The sequence below is a fragment of the Myxine glutinosa genome, chromosome 5 (assembly GCF_964187855.1).
Source record: "Myxine glutinosa chromosome 5, kmMyxGlut1.1, whole genome shotgun sequence".
NCBI classification, from domain to species: Eukaryota; Metazoa; Chordata; class Myxini; order Myxiniformes; family Myxinidae; genus Myxine; species Myxine glutinosa.
This window is the reverse complement of record NC_136265.1, coordinates 163773959-163793923: the sequence shown is the minus strand read 5'-3', so window position 1 is coordinate 163793923 and position 19965 is coordinate 163773959. Positions and strand designations below refer to the sequence as shown.

At 33.4% G+C, this 19965-nt stretch overlaps 1 protein-coding gene across 1 annotated transcript in view; it reads right to left on the bottom strand.

Annotated features, from left to right (window-relative positions):
- The window catches only part of LOC137428345 (protein ELFN1-like), a 63153-nt gene extending 43447 nt beyond the window's left edge, over window positions 1-19706 (bottom strand). The window contains exon 1 of the mRNA XM_078778975.1: window positions 19579-19706. The gene's annotated coding sequence lies outside the window, so the exon portion shown is untranslated. The remainder of the gene's footprint in view (window positions 1-19578) is intronic.
- Window positions 19707-19965: the final 259 nt, after the last annotated feature.

Below are 19965 nucleotides of genomic sequence, written 5' to 3'. Positions count from 1 at the left end.
GGTGCTTGCCAGATGGTTGATAGCACATTGCGAAGCAGATGTCAATCTCCTGCGGTATCTCGTTATCGGCGATGAAGCTGCTTTCACCATGGACGGCAAGGTCAATACCCATAATGTTCTTGGATATGCACTGACAACCTCCGGAAAGACGATGAATAGCGACTAACTGTATAAGACAACAAATGCCTAATGGGCTGGTAAACCTGGCTTACTGGATTACCTGATTACTTTGTGCTTATTTAAGTAATTTTGATGATTTATTGGGTGCCTTAAACCTAGGTATACACACTGAAAAAATCTCTCTAGGTTGACTACTATTCGACAGAGCCATTTTAGTGGATCAGGATGTCACCTTGGGATGCCATCTTGGACTTGTCAATAAATAATTAACTGATGGTAATTGTATTGATTCAATTGGATTCCTTGGGCCCTAAAACCTAGGGTTAGACACCAAAACCACCTTTCTAGGTTGAATAATAATTGAGATATGGCCATTTTAAGCTCCCGGCGGCCATCTTGGACGCCATGTTGAAAATGACCCCTTTCCGGAAGTCAGATGTTACTAGATTTTTAGTATGTTATTTAGCATGCCCAATGGTACCAGAATCCATTCAAAAACCTTTTGTATCAATATTTTGGGGGTTAGGTGAGTTTTTTTCGTATATTGACCCTACTAATGATATTTGTTGTATTATATCACCTTTATCTATCAATATTGTTGAAATGAAGGTCAAATAGCTGTATGTTGAAATATGTTGAAAAAGTCAAAACTTTACAAGGGGTGTACTTACTTTTTCACGTGACTGTATCTGCAGATGATCAATGATGAAGTTTTACCGCAGCTGGAGGAGAACTTTGAGCGACAGGTTCGTGGTGTCTTCAGATATCTCTGGTGGGCCCAAGATGGCGCCCCAGCACATCGTCTTATTGCTGTCCAAGATCGACTGAGGGAACTCTTTGGAGACCGAGTCATCGCCCTCAACCATGCAGTGGAATGGCCGCCAAGGTCACCTGACCTCACACCATGTGATTATTTCCTTTGGGGACATTTAAAGCACAAGGTGTTCGTAACTCCTCCCTGTGATCTTGACGAATTGCAGGGCCATATTCGACATGAAGTGGATGCTTTGCGCAATGACCCGGCTATGGTGAGACGAGCAGTTCAGGGCATGCTCCGCCGCTGTGAGCTTTGTGTTGAAAGGGGAGGTGGACATGTTGAATGTGTGGGTGCATAAAGGCCAATCGTTCCTGAGAAAAGTTCACATCTGACGTTTATTTTGCACCAATTATCCTGACTTGCATCGATTAGCCAAACTTGTAAAAATGCGATTTGAACTTGTCATTTTCAATGAACATGTACTCGGTCATGTGTGACAGCAATGATGCATGAAAGGCATCAATGGAAAGCTGAGGATCTCCTCATAATTGGAAAACCACATGTAAATTGCCAAAATAAATAACCTTTGCATATTAATCCCTTGAATTCGGATTACTTTTTTTTTGATACGCGCTGTATATATATATATATGGGACGGGATTGACATATATCTGGCAACCCTTGACATATATATATATATATATATATATATATATATATATATATATATATATATATATATATATATATATATATATATATATATATAAGTAGTGTATATATGTTGCTTCTGGGACACTCTCATTTTCCCATTGACTTACATGTTAATTTTTCCCCTCCCTCATTGCCCCTAAACACCTCTATTTCTCTCACCCTGTTCTTTACGAACCTTCTAACCTTTTGACATGTTATCCTTATTCATTAGACCACTTAAACAATGGTCCTTCTGTGTGAACCTGTGATCCTTCTGACCTTATGGACCTTTTAACCTTTTACTCTTAATATCATCTGGTGAATCATCTTTGACCCACTCACACAACGACCCTACAAATATTTGTTTATGCGTGGGAAATAATTTAATTCTCTTGCCACTCCCCTTCACCATCTAATATATTAACAAAAAAGATGTTTGAGTTTGGTTCTTTATTAAGATATTTTAACTGAGCTAAGATAAAATGGTAAACCTCCCTCAATGGTCTTGTTTGAGTGCCTCCAGTGCCACACACTTTTTGGTAGGCTCTGTCCACCTTTTGTTAAGCTCCGTTCACTTTTTGGTAAACCCGCCCCTTTTTGTTAAGCCACGCCCACTTTTGCGAAGCCCCGCCCACTTTTGCTAAGCCCCACCCACTTTTGCTAAGCCCCACCCACTTTATAAACTCTTTGGCATTGTATCATTTCCAGGTAATACATTACATCATTTTCAGGGAATTCCCATCACATCATTTCCAGTTAAGACACGCCCAGGGAATTTCCACAGGAAATGACACACCCAGTCCTTATAAAAGGCACCGACCACACAGGCTTTTTCAAACACGCTTTCTGCTTCACTTGAGAATGGACTACTATGCCGAAATGGAATGGGATAACTTTGCTATTGCTTGGAGTCCTACTACCTGTGTAGAACTCAACCTTCAGATTGATGAACTGGACTCGAACCTCTTATCAATGGAGGTAAGTTTGTTTATTTATTTATTTATTTAATTAATTATTAATTTAATTATTTATTTTAATTTTTTTTTTTTTAGATGAGACTCGTGTAAGAGTTAACAAAGTTTATTTTAATATTCATAGAGCTTGATTTATACAAATATAAATATTGTATTAAATTAATACATTGTTATTTTCTTTCACAGGAAATTGTATCTGAGATACGAAATGAAAATTCTGCTTTTAACACAACTTGGGATGAAGTTATTTTTTTGTTTGAAGACATTTTGAACAACCAAGACCCCCAGAACGAGTTCTACCTTGATGACCCAGCCAAAGAGTTATACCTTGGAGATCCACAAAATCCTGAAAAAGAGTTTTACCATGATGATACTTGTTGTGAGTTATCAAAACAAAACCCACTGAACAAGTTCTACCTTGATGAGCCAGAATACAAGTCATACATTGGAGACCCATAAATTTCTGAAAATTGGGAAAGGGGAGTTCTCCCTGATGGTCCGCAGTTATACTATGTGAGACACATCATAGAAACCCTAAAAAATTGTGAAATGGGAATTCTCCCTGATGGTCCGCAGTTATACTATGTGAGACACATCATAGAAACCCTAAAAAATTGGGCAAGGAGAGTTCTCCCTGATGGTCCGCAGTTATACTATGTGAGACACATCATAGAAACCCTAAAAAATTGGGCAAGGAGAGTTCTCCCTGATGGTCCGCAGTTATACTATGTGAGACACATCATAGAAACCCTAAAAAATTGGGAAAGGGAAGTTTTCCCTGATGGTCCGCAGTTATACTATGTGAGACTTATCATGGAAACCCCCAATATTTCTGAAAATTGTGGTTCTACCTTGGGGACTTGGAAAGATGGTTATATTTTTGGAGACTCGGAATGGGGGTTTTGTTTTGATGACTCGGAATGTGATACCTATCTTGGAGGCTCAACAGGAATGTGGTTATACCTTGGGAACTTGGAAAGTTGGTTTTATTTTGGAGACTCTACCTGTGGGGTTCCTCTTGGAGACTCTTTGGATTCTAAAGCAATGAACAATGTTCTTTATTTAATGACGCTTGATTTAAGCAATATCAAGAAAGTTCGAGGAAGAAAATGCTGGAAAATTCTTTCTTCCCATTTCTACTTCTTCAAACTTGAAAGCCTTGAAAGACAGAATTGGAAGAAGAGGAAAAAAAAAAAAAAGAAATACGTATTTAAAAAAAGAAGAAAAGAAAGATTATGTTAGGGTTTGGGTGGGATTTTGAATGTGAGGGTTAGGGATGGGGTTGGGTTAGGGTTGGGTTAGGGATGGGGTTGGGTTAGGGATGGGATTGGGTTAGGGTGGGATTTTGAATGTGAGGGTTAGGGATGGGGTTGAGTTAGGGATGGGGTTGGGTTAGGGTTGGGATTTTGAATGTGAGGGTTAGGGTTGGGGTTGGGTTAGGGATGGGATTGGGTTAGGGTTGGGATTTTGAATGTGAGGGTTAGGGATGGGTTGGGTTAGGGATGGGGTTGGGTTAGGGTTGGGTTAGGGATGGGGTTGGGTTAGGGATGGGGTTGGGTTAGGGATGGGGTTGGGTTAGGGATGGGATTGGGTATGGGATGGGTTGGGTTAGGGATGGGGTTGGGTTAGGGATGGGTTTGGGTTAGGGATGGGGTTGGGTTAGGGATGGGGTTGGGTTAGGGTTTGTATATTATTATGACTCACTCACACATACACACACACACAAAAGTTAAGCCCCAACTGGAAAGTTGAGGGATTCTGTGTTTGGGGTTCACAGATTTAAAAACGTATCCCCATTATACACACACAAAAGTTAAGCCCCAACTGAAACGTTGTGGGATTCTGTGTTTGGGGTTCACAGATTTAAAAACGTATCCCCATTATACACACACAAAAGTTAAGCCCCAACTAAAAAGTTGTGGGATTCTGTGTTTGGGGTTCACAGATTTAAAAACGTATCCCCATTACATTTTATTTATTTATTTATTATTTTCAAGGGTATTACCTGCTTACTTGTGTTTTTTGTAATTCTTGCGAGTAAAATGAACCCAAGATTTCTTCTCCATTTAAATCATATAATTTGTAGGTCCAAGGGACTGTATCCATTACATCAATGATTTTAAATAATTCACGAGTCCATTTTTGTGTATAACCTTTCTCAAAATGACTTTTCCATTTGTATATTCTTACAATATCACCAACTTTGAACTTGGGCTTTCTCAAATTAATCTCCTTTTCATATTCTAATTTTGTAAATGTTTCTGATGGTTTTGATTTTGTTGATGAATGAACTGTATTATTGTAATTATCTACAATATCCTGAATTAAATACACCCATTTTTGAGAACCGAGTTGTGTGAATTTTTTATATAATTTCTCTTTTAAAGTACGATTAAAACGCTCAATAACAACTGCCTTTCCTTCATTAAAGGTGCTGTATAATTTAATACCCTTCCCCTTAAGAAATTTCATGAATATTTTGTTATAGAACTCTGTTCCCTCATCAGTCCATAACTTCTTTGGTTTCCTTTTATCCCGATCAAATATTAGCTTAAAGGCTAACATTAAAGTATCACTCCTTTTATTTTTTAAAGGGACAACCCAGGCAAATCTACTCCTCAAATCAATAACGGTTAAAGCATACCTGTATCCCCTGTCATTATTCAGTTCAATTAAATCAGCGGACCATATGTGGTCAGTGTATTTAGAATAAACCTTCCTTCTTTTAAACTTTGTGATTATAGGTTTGTGTAATTCTTCAGCCAAAAGCTCCTCAGTCTTGATGACATCATTAGAGCCTAATAGTTTTTTGAGGAATAACCAAGACCAAGTTTAAATTTAGCATTTATCAAATTTCTCACAATAAACCTATCAACTTTCTCTCTCAACGTTGGATTTTGTATCAAAGACAAATTATACAACATTTCGCTGTCGGCTTTATGTTTTTCAGTCAACGTAGTGGTTTTCCCATAAGCAATATCATGCTTCATACACACTTCGTCAACCCTATTTGTAGGTTTAGACCAAGGTTTAGGATTGTCAGCCTCATCTAATCTTTTATCCAAGTTTGTTCCTGGACCACAGAAAGAATACCCTGGAAGGTGTAATTCCCCTGGAATTCCAGTTGTTGTAAATTTACTTCCTGACAGAAACTTTTGTATGTCTCCTCCTCTTTTAGGAGAGATGAATTGGCACTTTTTAGAGCCACATACTTGACATATTCCTTTTTGATAAACTCTATTATTTTTAGCTTTAACATAAGAGATATTTTTAGATTTAGTTTTCTTTTTACATTTGAGACAATAACTCATATTTATTTATCAGAAAAATTCCGACAGAGTATCAAAACCTTTTTGGTTTTCAACATATACATTTCAATCTTTATTTTTAAAACATAAAGAATCCTAAGGAATGCCTTCACTCTCTCCTCCATTTATTTACAAATAAAAACTAACTAAAGTCAATGACACCAACATCATCAATCACATAATCTTTTCCTTCTTCTTCTTCTTCTTCACCACTTTCTCGTTTAAATCTCCTCCCTGAAATTGAAGACATTGACGTTGTTATTTTTGAAACCATTATCTTCATAAGAGTTGTTAATTCTTTAATTTCCTCTTCGGTGCGTTGAGATTGATTTATTTGCTGTAATACACTCAATCTTTTACGAATCTCACTGATTTCCATCTTTTTATATTTTTCCTCCCTCTCTCTTTGCTCCCTTTCCTCCCTCTCCTCCTTCTCCTTTTTCTCCCTCTCCTCCTCCTTTTTCTCCCTTTCCTCCTCCTTTTTCTCTCTTTCCTCCTTCTCTTCTTTAACTCCTTCCTCATTTATCTTAGCAATTTTTGATATCAATATTTTCACAGCATTCATTCTTTCTTTATTTTCCTCTTCGGTGAGTTGAGATTGATCTTCTTGCTGTAATACATCCACTCTTTTTTGAATCGCTCTGATTTCCATCTCCCTCTCCTCCCTCTCTCTTTGTTCCCTCTCCTCCTTCTCTCTTTTCTCTCTTTCCTCCTTCTCTTCTTCAACTCCTTCCTCATCCCTTGCTACCCTTGAGTTTGAGCCCCAAAGAATATTATACATATACTCATCTGGATTTTGAGATATTCTTGTATCTATAATTATTTTTCTCATAATAGGATACCAATAAGATTTGTTGACGATTTCTAAAAGAGTTTTATATTTCATAACTTTGAGAAGTTCATTTTTATTTAATATTTTAAACATGTCTCTATTTGTGGGTTTAACAATATCAGTATAAGGCCAGTTTTTAATGACAAAATTCCCATGTATATGCTCCAAATCGTAAGGTATGTAATACCGAGCACCCTTTTCTTGTAGGTATCCTTGAATACAAAAATTATAATTCTCTTGTAGTCTTCTTCCTGCCATTTATGTATCAGAAATATATGTGAGATTAATATTATGACAGGTAATACCACCCCATCTTCCCACTACCAAATTGGTTTGTATTCCTTGGCTTTCTATCCTTATCTCATGACCTTCCTTCTTTGTCATGCTAACCATCACTATACTATCATATATTTTTCTTTTCTTAAAACCATGTATTTGTTGTTTATTAATTGTACTTCCACATAAATCCTTATCCTCACCAAGTGGATAATATTCTTCTTTACGAGACTGATTAAAATCATGTAGGTCTTCTATGTTTATTGAAAAAGACCAATTATACCCTAAATCAGGCATATCATACCCCCATTTATTAATTTGCATATTAACTATATGTCCTTCTTTATAAAATTCAATTGTAAGCAGGTAGTTAAATTCAATGAGGAAAGGTGTATGGTCAGTATAACCAGGTGTTGTGGTTGTAAATTTTACTTGTTTAACAAAACATGCTGTTTTCTTTAAAAATATATATATTGTGATAAATCACTTAATCTAATTAAGTCATTCGCATCTGTAGGGTTTGGATAATTGATTAATTTATAAGTATTCTTCATATTAATATTTTTACTTACACTATATTTTTGTCGTTCAGCCTGTGCCTTTGTATAATAATTTGATAAATCAATATCCTGAGAGGATTTTCCAAAGATAGAACCATCTTTTCCAACATAAGTCATTTATATTAGATTAAAAATGATATCATAAAAATTTTCATTATTGTTGAGTTGAAATAATACATATAAACATAATTGACCACAACATTTAGAATTAATTTCTTGAACTTGAAATGTTTGATAAACACCATTCTGTAAGAATTGTATTACTTCAACAGGTGGTGGCATACCATAACTATCAAAATAATATTTATCCTGACTATTATGAATACAAACCCAATGAGAACCATTCTGTGTGTCTAAATTCATAATAATATTCTTTGTATTCTTATTTATATGTATTAATTCATCTCTCATACAAATAACCACATTATCAATTTTTAGTGTTTTACAATACTTAGCTAGTTCTATATTTGACGTTGTATTCTTTCCAAATTGTTTAAACCATTTATCCATTTATTTATGAGAAAGATACAATCCATTACCCCGTTTAGTTAGTTTAACACCCGCTTGAGCGATAGAGGAAAGCATATCTCCAACCAACAATCTAGCTTTATCAGGTAGACTTTCAAGTTTTTGAGCAAAATCTACAATTACACCACTTCCACTAATTTGTTTCTCCAACTCCTTGTTATGTCTTTCCAATTCTTTTTGAGCTTTTAGTTGTGCCTTCCTTTCGTTAGCAGTTTTTACCGCTGCTGAAATACCACCAGTCAATGCTCCCGCCGCACTTAAACCAGCAAATAAAGGAATTAGAAATGGGAGAAATCCTCCTCTTGACTCGTCTATTGAATATTTCTTTAACATAGGTTTCGTCATTTTAATTTTAAGAGATCCAACATCATTTAGTGTTTTTACTTGTGTGTGTGTGAGTAAAACATTAATTCTTACAGCTCCTTTTCTTTGAATTGTATTAACATTAATAATACAAGGCTTTTGATTTTGAATACAAGATGTTAATTTATTAAGATTGATTTGATTAACATATACCCCAACCATTTATTTATGAGAAAAAACCTATGTGATATTAATCATAACACCATTATCTGTATTAATCTGTAATTCTGTTTCCTCCAAAAGCAAACAATATGCATTAACCTCTTCACTCTCCCCTCTTTCAATGTATAGAGAAGTATCCACTCGATTAGACTTTATAGTTTCCTTTTGAGAACTCAGGTCAATTGCGTAGATTGTATAAAGTTTTTGAAACGCAACCATATCCAAAATAGGATCATTATTACCATTACTTTCACACACCTTTTGGTAGGACTTGTAGGCTTTCGCATAATCATTTTTTTCCCAATCAATTTCCAATCTATCTCGCGGATAAAATGTGCCATCAAGAGAAACCCGAAGTTGTTTCACCTTAGCATTATCACTCAGCGCATTATTCTTATCAGTGCCTTCATCTCCATCTGGTTTCTTAAAAATGAGCCATAGGTATCGTGGCTTTCCGTGAAGAACACCTAAATTCCAAGTGTAGGTAGTGTGTTCCAGTTTAACGTGTTGACATCTTCTTTTAAGGTATGATACATTTAGTGGTTTCTTTGAGTTAAGTCTTCTATTTAACATCTCTTCCGTTTTAAGATTAGGAGTATATTCACTAATATACCAACACAAATCATTAATAACAAATTTATTATTATCACCAAAAGCATTTTGAGCCCCAAAAAGCAATCTATTTACATTATCATTCCTTTGTAGTTGAAATCTAATTTTAAGACCATACAAAACTTTGTCATAATCACAAAATCCAAATATACCTTTCAGAGGTACTGCTACGGTAAAACTATTCTCTGGTTTTGTGTCATCATTATACATTGCCTTCCTTTGACTATAACCGGGGTCAGCATTTGTTCCCGTTGACATATCAGGAATAAAACCTTCAACAGCTCCCTTACCCATTCTATCACTAAACGAATATAGTGTAAATTTCATCATTTCAGATGTAGCAGAGACATAATCAACCGCTTCAACCTCTTGTGTTCCAATATACAGGCGGACACTGTCAAACATTTTCCAGAAGAAATCATTTACGAGTGTAGCATTAGTATTATTCGCAGCCTTAGTGAATTTAAATTTACACAGCAAGAAACTATCAGCTATATTCAAGTAAGTTTGTTGATTATTTATTTCAAAACTTTTTGTTCCGTTTGAATTCCAGTCTGTTCCTGTTATAGCATTTACCTTAAAATAGTCTTCCTTTTTTGTGGAGTTTGAAATGATAATTGTATCATCCAAATCATAGATACTATCAATCGCTTCCATACTTGTATTTATATAGTATTAAAATCGTTGAAACCCTGACCCAAGTATTTTAATGATTTTTTGTCGTTCTTGTGAAGATAGTTGAGTTTTACCTTTTTTTATTTCTTTGATTGCTTGTAATTTATGAGACTCCTTTTGAGCATCTTTTATACTCTTTATAGCACCCGCAACGGAGCCCACGGCAGAAGCAGTTGAACCAATTAGGTCTTTATGTTTAAGGATGGTTGAACCAATACCCATTAGAGTATCAATTATCCCATCTCCTTTATTTCGAAATTGATGACCTACACCTCGTTGTCTCTTAGGTTTATAGTATCCTTTACCCACATACCTTGTATAGTATGGTGAAAGGTACATGCCCTCCCCTGTAATTTTTTTATATTTTCCCAACTCATGTTTTCTCACAATAACCATTATTTATTTATTGAAAAACTTCACGTAGGTGAATTCTGATGGATATAATTTCATCATTATAGGATATCATACGATTATCTTGGTCGGTTATCCTAAAATTTACTCTGTATATGGTTTTTCCTGACACAGGTAAATAGACAAGTTTTTTGGTTCCATATTAAATTTATAACCAATCGGGGTTGAGTATGCACTGAATGAAAATATTGTATTTGTTCTTATTCCATCGTTATAAGCACCATCAATCAAATCACAATGAATTAATACTGAATTTATACCGGAGGATATTTGGATAACATTATCACTGTAAAACGTCCCGTTATTTTCAATCTTTTTTGAAGAGAAACCCAATAGCTCTCTAAACGAATTTTCAATCATGAAATCAACTTTATAATTATTTTTAAGTTTAATAGTTGATTTTGAAGTGTGTTTTTGAATATCTATTACAATATTTTTTGGTTCATCACCTTTTTCTTTCATAAGGCGAGAGACTTCTGAAGATATTTGAGAAATCTCGTAAGCTCCAGGTGAAACGGTTATAGTTTTATATCCACTTCCTGGATTATAACTAAACTTGTTGTTTTTCTCTGTGATATTAAAAAGGGTATTGTAAGTTTCCATTGACAACAAAGATGCCTCATATGAGGTAAGGGGGTCAAGTTGTAGTGGGTAAGGGAATGAAGCTGTGTAATCACTCGTTGTGAAATTAAAACTAAGAATTGTGCTTCTCATCTTATTTAATATCTAATAAAATATCTTTGTATTGACATTTATTAATTATTTTCATATTCATCAACTGATCTAAAATGGCTGAGGATTCATTAAAACAATTGTTGTTTCCAGCCTTCTTACTACCTAACAACAATAATAGCCTTTTAACTAATTGTGATGGGTCATTTGGAAGAAAACTAACACCCGAACCAAGCTTACTTAAAGCATCAATAATATGTTTCTCCTTCTCATTCTTCTTACTTTTACCAGCAACAGAAACTCCATAATCAAGTGCATTTAGCAACTCAATATATACCCTATCTTCCTCTCTTTCCATATCAAGTGGTTCCTCAAAATATTTTGAACCGCTGAATCCGGGGTTTGTTAGAAGAAACATTAATCTTGGAGTTAATTTAACATTTGGTTGAGTAGAACTCAAGAACATCAATTCATCATTAAATATCAATACCTTTTCTTTCACAAGATGGAACACTGCTGGTTCTTCTGTTGGAATGAGACCTGCTCTGGTTTTTGAATCTGCCAAATATTCATTGTTTTGAAGAGCTTCCACTACATAATTAGGGGGTTGATTTACCTCCTCAAGTTTCTGAAATAATTCTTCATCATTATATTCTAATTTTCCAAGTTCTTGTTTTGTTATCTGCCTAAAATCTTTGAGCATTTGAAGTTTTTTCGGAGTAAATTCTACCGTGGGAACTGTAGGGTGTTGAGTTTTTAAAAGCGGTTTAAAAAATTTCTCTTGTTTTCTTTCAAAGGCTTCTTCACCAGTTAGTTTCTGTCTCCGTTTCTTCTTTATCTCTTCCTGTTGCTTTACAACTTTTGAAACCAACTCTTGATGTTCTTTAAACTTTCTTACTCTTTCTTCGGTATTCATTTTCTGTATTTATTTATTGAAAAATATCATTTAATGAATTGTAAAGGTCAATGGGAAAATTTTCCTTTTCTTTGTCATTATAGTAAATGTGTTGAAATAAATCCTTTTCTTTAAATATTTCATCAAATTCTTTATTGGTATTAATACGAGTTGTTATTTCTTCTTCACTAATACTTGTATCTCTGCTTTTCATACGTTTGCGTTGAGTCTCCTCATCGATATCAAAACCGAATGATAAAATCTTAACTCCATCACCACACAATTGTTTAATAATTTGTCTCATTCCTTCAGGATTAGTTTCTAAAATCCCAAGACCATTAGATTTTACTTTATTTAACTCACTCTTACAATGTGAATATTTTGTAGAACCAAGAGAGACCTCCTCAAATATTTGACCTTCGTTCCTCAATCGCATATGTTCCTCCATTGAAATGTAGTAATAATCTTTCCCTTCTACTTCTCCTGGTCGCTTTGCTCTGGTTGTAGTACTCACAAAACGAATCATAGGGTGTTTTTTAAAAAAACTTACAATCTTTTCATTTTTACTATTCAAGAGTTTAGATTTATGAAAGTTCTTTCCTGAAGCAGATTTACCCACAACATTAATAATAATAGTTATCATTTATATATGTAATTATGTTTAAAATAAAAATACATCCTTTAATATCTTATCTTGTTTCACAACAATATATTTATATTTTTCAATCGTGTGTTTCATATAATTTTCAAATTCTTTTTTACTACATAACGTAGAGCAATTATCTCTCCAAAAATTATTTACATCTATTGATTGAGGATTTATTCATCATAACTTTTTTTCATCATAACATTCATCATAACATAAATTCATCATTTATTCATCATTAACTTAAATAAAATAAAAGTATTGGCATTGTTTCTTATTGAGCGTCGAGGGAGTTGAAAATATGATTGACTAAGATATATACAATTACAAGAAGAATGTCTCCCTCTTGTATAGTAGCTATCCATTACTGTTTGGTTTCTCTCATTAACACAATCATCAAAGATGACGAGGTTCTTTTTTGATTTATCTAAATCTTGAGGTGAAGGTATATCATCCGTATTATCACTGAGAATACAAGTTATGGGTTTTGGTTTCGATTTTGATTTCTGTGTATCACAAAATAATTGTATTATATCTTCAATATTATAATCATTTAGTTTGTTTTGAAGTTTAAATAAACCGATAATGTCTTCCTTTTTAAGACCTGCATTAAAACCCTGTGAGAGTAGTTGATACTCGGGTTGAAAACTAGACTTTGTAAAAATTATTAAATTATCATAATCTAAAAAATTAGGACCAAGGAGCATCTTTAAAAGTAAACAGGTTTTTCCACATCCGCTTGAACCAACTATTAGACATCTCAATGAATTTGGAATGTTTTTATGGTTATTAAATTTTATCTTATTTTCCCAAACGGGTAAAAAATCATTCATTTATATATTTGGAAAACAAGTCATCTAACTTTTTTTGAGCTATTTTAGAAACTCTATATTTTATCCTGAGTTCGGGTTTAATTTCAAAATAATTCATTATTTTATTTATATAGTATCTTGTATTAACATTTCCATTAAAATTATTTTGAATAATAAATATCATTAAACCCTTATACATTTCCTCAATACAAATAGTCTCTTCCCTTGAAAGAAATGGTGTATTATCATCACAATACTTAACATTCATCTCTCTTATTAATCTTGTAAAGTAATTCATTTTTGGTTCTAATTTAAAAGAGTTATATATATTTTTATATTTTTTATTATCATTAATTAAAATTAAATCACAGAAAATACATTGTTTATATGAACCCTCATTATTAAGCCCTATTCTATCACAAGCCGGACAATTCTCTAATTTATCATATGGAGAGTCTGGAAATTCTAAATATCCTTCAGAACTTATCATATTTATATGGTAAATTTTTACTTAAACTAAACGCAAGTTTATTCATTAATAAATACAATGTTTCAAAGCACAAAAGACAAATTTCAATCAATCTCTACTTCGGTGAAAGATATAGAAAAATATGTCAAAGATGTTAAATTGAACAAAGATAAATATGGAAATTTTTGGGTAAAACCAGTTATGGAAAATAACATGAGCCCCTCTATTTCATTTAAAGGAAGAGCTCTAACTATACCTGGAAAGACATCCATTAAAGTAAATCTAACAAAAGTTTCTCCTCTACTCCTGGCAATTTATTCAAAGCTTGAAAAAGTGATTGATCACGATACTTTGAAAAAGAATGATAAGACCATCAACAATACTCGTGGAGAAATTTGTATTTACTTTAATAATCCAAAGGGTGTAGATCTAAGTAAAATGAATGATGTTAATATTTCTGGTGAAATGTCATTTTGTTCTATGATAGTTAGAGATTATTTAAAGATAACTTTTGATATTAAAAATGTAGAGATTGAATCCGTTAATGAAAGAAAGTATATTGGTATAGATGGAAAGGTTTTTTCTGCTAATTAAATATGAGTCATTACAGCAGTGAAGATTTTACTATTTCATTGAACTCGGACGATAGTGATGATAGTATTTCATTGAACTCGGACGATGGTTATGATAGTATTTCATTGAACACAGATGATAGTTATGATACGAATAGTTTGTGCTCAAATGATAGTTATGAGAGTAGCTTTATTGATGACTCTGAGTATGATTCTGAGTATTCATGTGATAGTTATGACTTAGATGATTCTGAGTGAAAAAGTGTTTTAGTTTAAGCACAGCGATATATATAAAACGGAGCTGTAAAGCTCAAAAGTGTTTTATTTTAAGCCCAGCGATATATATAAAACGGAGCTGTAAAGCTCAAAAGTGTTTTATTTTAAGCACAGTGATATATATAAAACACCACGTTTTCTCACGCTATAAATATGGTTTATTGTGATACTTGCGAGAAGGAAGTAAAATATTATAAACAACATATTCTCACCGCAAAACATACATACAACATTCTTAACAAACTTTCCCCTCTTCCACCTAAAACAAAACATTGTAAGGTCTGTAAAACAACCATCCTCAAGAAGGGGTTTAAAGCCCATCTTAAAACTAACAAACACTTGTCAAAATTGTTTACTATTAAAAATACTGATGGTGCTTTCAAAAGACATATCAGGATTCGAATCTTTAACTTCAAACCTCCTGAACCAAAGTCTATAGTTGATGCTGTAGAAATAGTCAAACCTGCTGTTCAAACATTGATTGAAAAAACACTAAAAGAAATGAAACCACTTAAATTTTATATGGGGGTAAAATTAGAAATGACAAAGGATAAAGGAGTTATAGATACACCATACATGAGAACTGAGCCACACTTTATATCTTCATATCAAGATTTTAAAACATCAGGAGTCTATGATGAACTTATTAAACAAGAGCAAGATGTGGATAATTCAATCGTAGGAAGTGGATTCAATATAGGAAAAATTATTTACATAGACATTCATATTCTTAAATCAGATCCTCTAAAAGCTTCTTCTTACATTGATTTACCCAGTGTTATCAAAAATAGAAAAGCAGTTATCAATATCAAAAATAAAGACAATAAATGTTTTCTCTGGTCTATTTTAGCACACTTACATCCTCCACATTTTCATGATGAAAGAGTATCTCATTATAAAAAATATGAGAATACATTAAATACGAAAGATCTAAAGTTTCCGATGACTTTAAATGATATTCCTAAATTTGAAAAGATGAATAATTTATCAGTTAATGTTTATGGTCTAACAGAAACAAACAACATTCAGGTTTTAAAGCTTTCTGACAATTGTAAACAAACTCATATTAATCTTCTATATTTTAATTCAGAGGAAAATTCACATTATACATACATCAAAGATATTGCTAAATTAATAAAACCACAAGTATGTAAAAGAACAAATAAAATATATATTTGTATGCGTTGTCTTAACTTCTTCCATACACAAGAAAGATTAGATAAACATTCAAATTATTGTGGTGAACATAAATCAACGGTAATCAACATGCCTAAAAAAGACTCAAAGATCACATTCAAAGATGAAAAGAAAACAATAAAACATCCATTTGTTATATATGCTGATTTTGAAAGTATTTTAGAAAAAATTGATACTGCTTCTCCAGATCCAAAAGAATCATACACAAATAAATATCAAAAACATACTCCTTGTGGTTTTTGTTATTATATCAAATCATCCGTTGGTGATAAATATAACAAGTTAGAGATGTATAGAGGCTCAAATACCCCAGAGGAGTTTGTGAAACAACTAGAAAAAGACTGTGTTCGATTAACCAAGATAATGAGAGAAACCAATAAACCAATGTCCTTAACAAGTAAAGAAAAAAGGGAATTTATAAAAAACAATGTCTGTCATATTTGTGAGGAGAAAATTGGTAAAGGTCTAAAGGTTAGAGACCATTGTCATCTCACTGGTAAATATAGAGGTCCGGCTCATCAAAGTTGTAATATTAATTATCACCTCCCCTCTTTCATTCCTGTCTTTCTTCATAACAACGCTCATTATGATACACATCTATTTATCAAGGAACTCTCAAAGACTTCTGGAAGTATCTCAGCAATTCCAAACACGGATCAGAAATACATTTCATTCACAAAAACAATTCACACATCTCCTATTACTCATATCAGATTTCTTGATACATTTAAATTCATGGCAAGTCCATTGGCTAACTTGGTTCAAAATCTAAAAGAGTTTCCATGTCTTTCAGAGTATTTTTTAGATAAAGATTTTCTAACACAAAAGGGAATTTACCCCTATGACTATATGGACTCATTTGAGAGATTCAATGAAACACAACTTCCTTCAAAAGAAAATTTCTATAACAAATTAAACAACAGTAATATATCTGATAAAGATTATGTACACGCACAAAATGTTTGGGAAAAATATAACATCAAGAATCTTGGCGAGTATCACGATTTGTATCTCAAAACTGATGTGCTTTTTATTGGCCGATGTATTTGAAGCCTTTAGATCTGTTTGTCGCACTGGATATGGATTGGATCCTGCTCACTACTACACAGCACCTGAATTGGCCTGGAGTGCGATGTTGAAAATGACAAAACAAGTTTTGGATTTGATAACCGATGTTGATATGCTTTTGATGATTGAAAAGGCAAAAAGAGGTGGAATTTCACAAGTCTGCTCGAGTAGATACGCAAAAGCAAATAACAAATATCTTCCAAATTATGATCCAACGAAAGAGAGTTCTTACTTGATGTACTATGACGCGAACAACCTGTATGGCTGGGCAATGTCTCAGGCTCTTCCTTATGGAAAACTTAGATGGGTAAAGGAAAAAGACTACAACAACGTTTTACAAGATGTATGTATCTCTACACAAAAAGAATTGGATGAAGAAAAAGTTGGTTATTATTTTGAAATTGATTTAAAATATCCAGAGGAACTCCATAACCTACACAAAGATCTCCCATTTGCTTGTGAGAAAGAAAGTCCAAAGAAAGAATGGTTGAGTGATTATCAACGATCGTTTGATATAGGTGAATCAACAGAAAAATTACTTACTACATTATATAACAAGAAAAATTATGTTCTACACCAAAGAAATTTGCGACAATATTTATCAAAAGGTCTATGAGTAGAGAAGATCCATAGGGTTCTAAAGTTCAATCAAAGTCATTGGTTAAAGGGGTACATTGATTTTAATACACAAAGAAGAACAGAGTCAAAAACAGATTTTGAGAAAGACTTTTATAAATTGATGAATAATGCGGTCTTTGGTAAGACTATGGAGAATGTGAGGAAAAGACAAAATATCAGACTATCAACATCTTGGGAACAAGCATCAAAATTAATTAATAGACCGAGTTTTACTCGAGCTGAGGTCTTTACTGAGAACTTTTGTGCGATCCATTTGATTAAAGAGAGTATTGAAATGAACAAACCTATTTATATTGGAACAACAATTCTTGATTTATCAAAGTCATTAATGTATGATTACTTTTATAATAACTTGAGGAAGAAATATCAAAATGATGTTAATCTACTTTATATGGATACAGATAGTTTTATTTTGAAAATTAATACCAACGATGTTTATTCAGACATGAAAAGAGACATTAATATCTATGACATGAGTAATTACAGTCCAGAGAGTGAGTTGTTCTCTTCTAAAAATAAAAAGGTGATTGGAAAGTTCAAGGATGAATTAGGAGTAAATGTTATGAGTGAATTTGTGGGATTGAGGTCAAAGGCTTATGCTTATAAATACATTGTGAATAACGTTGAAAAGACTGATAAGAAGTTAAAAGGTGTAAAGAAAAATGTTATTAAAGAAACAATAAACTTTAAGGATTATTATAACTGTTTAACAACAAAGAAAGAAGAGTTTAGAAAGATTAATGGAATAAGAAGTTATAAACATCAATTATATTCAGAAGAGATAAATAAGAAAGCATTGGGGGCTTTTGATGATAAGAGGTTTATTTTAGAAAATGGAATTGATAGTCTCCCTTATGGTTATATAAGTATATAAGTGATAAGATATATATAAGTGATAAGATATATATAAGTGATAAGATATACATAAGTGATAAGATATATATAAGTGATAAGATATATATAAGTGATAAGTTAAAAAGGGGGGGTTGGGGATTTTAACGGGCTACCGCCGCCTTTTTTACTATTATATAAATGATAGAACCAAGTATCAACCAGACTAAAGAGTGGAGGTGTAATCAACCTTGGTATATAAATGGAAAACATAATGAATGTGAAAAATATCAAATAGGTATAATTGAAAAGGCAACTGGTAAAAAAGTTCACAAAACAAATAAGAGAATTAATTTAAATACCGGTGAGTTGGGTAAAAAAGATAAAAATATTTTTGAGTGGACGGAAAACTTTGATGGTTGTCAGGAAAATATATACATTAATTTAAAAATGGTATGTGGGAGAGGAGGCGCTCAGACAAGAACATTGAGGGAGGTTTATCATTTTATTTTAGCTCAGTTAAAATATCTTGATAAAGAACCAAACTCAAACATATTTTTTGTTAATGTATTAGACGGTGAGGAGAGTTGTAGGAGAATTAAATTATTTCCCACACATAAACAAATATTTGTAGGGTCGTTGTGTGAGTGGGTCAAAGATGATTCACCAGATGATATTAAGAGTAAAAGGTTAAAAGGTCCATAAGGTCAGAAGGATCACAGGTTCACACAGAAGGACCATTGTTTAAGTGGTCTAATGAATAAGGATAACATGTCAAAAGGTTAGAAGGTTCGTAAAGAACAGGGTGAGAGAAATAGAGGTGTTTAGGGGCAATGAGGGAGGGGAAAAATTAACATGTAAGTCAATGGGAAAATGAGAGTGTCCCAGAAGCAACATATATACACTACTTATATATATATATATATATATATATATATATATATATATATATATAATATATATATATATATATATATATATATACACACAGACCAGTACAAGGACACAATCAGCAAAGCTCCATGCAGTAATCTGTCAGGGTATAGACGATAATCCAGGGATTATCAAGTCGCGGAGACAGCTAAAGAGTAAAAAGACAAGCACGCTCTACTCAGGTAGATTGCATGTTCTTGATTTGGAATGTCTGCAATTTTACAGAATAAACAAGTACACGTGACAAACTGAACCAAGCAGTTAGACATGTAGATACAACACGTGGGAGTAACTCACTGTCAGGCGTGCTTGAGAAGAGGGATCGACACGGAGTTCGCAACACTGGAACGAGCGGTTGAGGATGGGACAGATATGAGGAGACAGACACATTGGAAACAAATCTGGCGAGACGGACAGCGGAAACAATCCCCAGTGTGCGGAACTGAGACGGTGTCTTTGGCGTCCTGAAGATGAACGGGACCGTTGCCACGCCCATGCTCTTCGTTGCCACGCCCATGCTCTTTCTAGCTCCGCCTTGACAGCCTGGCTCCGCCTCCTTGTCTGGAAGGCTCCACCTCCTTATCTGGAGGCCCTCGCTCGATTTTCGTCCATTTCCCCAATCTTCGATTGACCCATCTCGCCAATAATCTTTTTTTTCACCATCAAATCTTACTATTTCTCTGT